Source organism: Giraffa tippelskirchi, chromosome X (assembly GCF_054371585.1).
Source record: "Giraffa tippelskirchi isolate mGirTip1 chromosome X, T2T-mGirTip1v1.2.pri, whole genome shotgun sequence".
NCBI lineage: Eukaryota > Metazoa > Chordata > Mammalia > Artiodactyla > Giraffidae > Giraffa > Giraffa tippelskirchi.
In genome coordinates this window covers 45,631,754-45,634,871 of record NC_137289.1, presented here as the reverse complement: position 1 = coordinate 45,634,871, position 3,118 = coordinate 45,631,754, and the positions used below count along the sequence as shown (strand labels likewise).

Here is a 3,118-nt window from a genome sequence, read left to right as displayed (position 1 = left end):
GCTTGAATGTGCGATTTTGTTGTTGTTATAACACAACTTATATATTTCAAATGGACAAAAAATTAGTATCATTTACACTGTCTTAAGATAAACTTTGAATGGGATCTTCCTTTCTAGTACTTTGAGGTCTATAAGCCATATCTAGAAAATTTACTACTGTGGAAAATGAAGACTGCTTAAAACGAATGGAGGAAGTTTGGGAGGGCCTGTGGGTTTTTTTTTGATTAATTGCTATCACACTTTCCTTCAGGCAGCTGAGGGAGTTTCATATTTTCTTTAGACATCATTGGGGCTTCCTTGGTGGCTCAGATGGTAAAGAATCTGCTGGAAATGCAGGAGACCTGGGTTCGATCCCTAGGTCAGGAAGATCCCCTGGAGAAGGGAATGGCAACCCATTCCAGTATTCTTGCCTGGTAAATCCCATGGACAGAGGAGCATAGCGGGCTATAGTCCATGGGGTTGCAAAGTTGGACAAAACCGAATGACTAACACTTTAGACATCATTAGGCGCTGAAGCTCTTGCAGGAAAACTTTTATGCTATATGAATTCCACCATTTTGCTAGCACTGATAGGGCTCTTGAGTCCACCACTCCATCAGAACTATTAACTCCATTCATATTAGTTTTTATTACAAATCTTACAGAAGTGTGTGCTTCTTGCTATTTAGGTTCACCGTCTATTTTAAGGGTGTATATTAATCATCAGGGCACGTGGTGGCTGCCATCTTGCATCGCTGTCACTCAAAGGCTAGCACCTAGATTGTGCTTTGGAATGATTCTTTTCCTAGCAACAAGTATCTGCTTGGATCAGATCTGCTTGATCTCTGGTGGTCAGAGATTCATGTCTGTTTCCTGTCCACCTTGTCCTATACTTTTTATTATGGTGGATCTCTTGGCCTGAATTGCTTTCCCAGAGCTTTACCAGCCATGCTGTCATTTGGCATTTGACCACATCAAATTCTTGTTACCTGCTTAGACTTTGGCTCTCTGTTTTTTTTCCATAAGCATTGGTATATATGCTCTCCAGGTTTTTATTTCTGTATCTACTCAGTTTCTGGCCCACTGTTTTTTACGGATAGCTATAAATTTCTCACTTATAACTCACTGCCTCCTGCAACTTTTAACTCATTAATTGTTTTAGACTGAACTTTACATCTTGTGAAAACACTTAGTTCCAGTTCCTCACCCTCTCTCCATGACACATAGTTACCCAATATTGACAAAAAGCTGTCAGGTGAGCTAGGAGGTGGGCATGGGGTCAAGTGAATGATGTCCCACAGAATCAACACAATAGCATCTACCAAAGAAATTTGGGTCTTCAGAAGCCAGTCTGAGGCGTTTAGACCAGAGTCGCAAGGCTGCAGGCTCCAGCAATGTCCTTTTGGCAGGCTGAAAATATCATACTTAAATTTGAATCACATGTATCAACATGCTTTCAAACCCAATCTTCCAATTAGGTTTAACGTATAAGTACACTACCATGTATAAAATATAAGTGAGATGGTGGTGAGGAGGGAGATCCAAGACGGAGGGGTATATCTATACTTATTGGCTGATTCACTTCGTTGTACAGCAGAAACCAACACAACATTGTGAAACAATTATACTCCAATTTTAAAAAAAATGCATTCAACTAGAAAAACAGAGAGATGGAACAGTGGAAGTAGGCTTATAGATTTGTACTTAGAATGAGTCAGTAATTCTTTTAAAATATAGGGTTGTATACTACAGTGAAGTCACTTTACATTCATCCTTGTGTGTGTGTTCAAGACATAATTTAAGAGCAAAAGGGGACTTTAGGGATCATATAGCCCAATCTCCTAATTTTACAGATGAAGAAACCAAAGCCTGGAGAGGTTAAGTGGCTTGTCCAAGGTCACATAGTTGACTAGTAGTACAGCTAGGACTAGAAAGAACCTAGGTCATCTTACATGCATTCCTTTTTAGGCACTATTCTGTCTCTCTGCAGTTGCATTGTTTTCAAATTATGAGTGACTCAGATCACTTCAAAGGGCTTAGAACTAATTTCCTTCTGATTGAAATGAGGCAGTCACAAAGTTTCACACAAGAAAATTGAAAAATGATATATGTGACTTATTTCTTTGTTCCTTTCTGTTTTTGTCTCTTGATCGATAGGCAAAGGAAGCAAGAGAAATAGTTGGAAGCAAGACAAGGCAGTCGAAATGCTTCCAAGGAGCAGAAGGCACATACATTAGGGAAAGTAAACTAATATCTGTTCATTGTTGGAGTGAAAACGGGCAATCATATGTCTCATTAGAGAGGTAGACCAAGGTTGTTACTATCAGGATCTCTGATTCTAAATTGCTCAGAGCCTAGAAGATAATGGACGCTGACTCTAAAGGGAGTGAAACACTCCTTATTAAGTGAACCAACCTTGGTACTAAGAAAGAAGGACAACTTGGAAGACATCCAAGTCTAGTAGAAGGATTGGCTCTTCTTTTAACAAAGGGAAAATGGTAACTCGTGGTTTAATGGAAATGTTCCCCCAGTGTATTGTGAAATTGTTCATCTGAGATGTTTTACTTGGGATCACATGCAATCTGTCTTCCTATTACTAAATTGGACCTGCCTACCTCATTTTTTTTCATTTTGTTGATGTTATTGTTGCTGTCATTCATTCATTCTTTCAGCATTTATGTGTTTACTACATTCTAAATACTATTCCAGATGCTAGAGATACAATGTGAAACCAAGTCCAATTTCTTGCTTTGGAGAGGCTGCAGTCTAGCGTGGAGAGAAAGATAAGTAAAAACAATAAATGGAATCTGAAAAAGAATGTGATATAAATATCCTCAAGTTACTATAGAATAGCAGTTGTCTATCTGAGATGGACAAGAAAGGCTTTCTGGAAAGATTAGGCTTGAATTACTCTTGAAAGAAAAGTAGGAGCTGGGTAGTCAGTTGAAAGAAGAAATCAGAGAGGACAGAACTGACAAATACAAATAAGCTGAAATAGCCTAACACACTCCATGTTCCCACAAGGTATTCAGTCTCTCTGGCCTGTACAGTTTGAGCAGTGGGATAGTGAAGGTAGAATCCGGAGAAGTAACCAGGGATAAGGGCTTTGTCTGCTGAAGATGACTGAAAGTCAGTGAAG

The 3,118-nt window shown here is 39.1% G+C and overlaps 1 pseudogene; it reads right to left on the bottom strand.

Moving 5' to 3' along the window:
• Positions 1–224: 224 nt before the first annotated feature.
• LOC145535636 (ubiquitin-conjugating enzyme E2 variant 1 pseudogene) lies at positions 225–693 on the bottom strand (annotated as a pseudogene).
• Between the last annotated feature and the right edge of the window lie 2,425 nt (positions 694–3,118).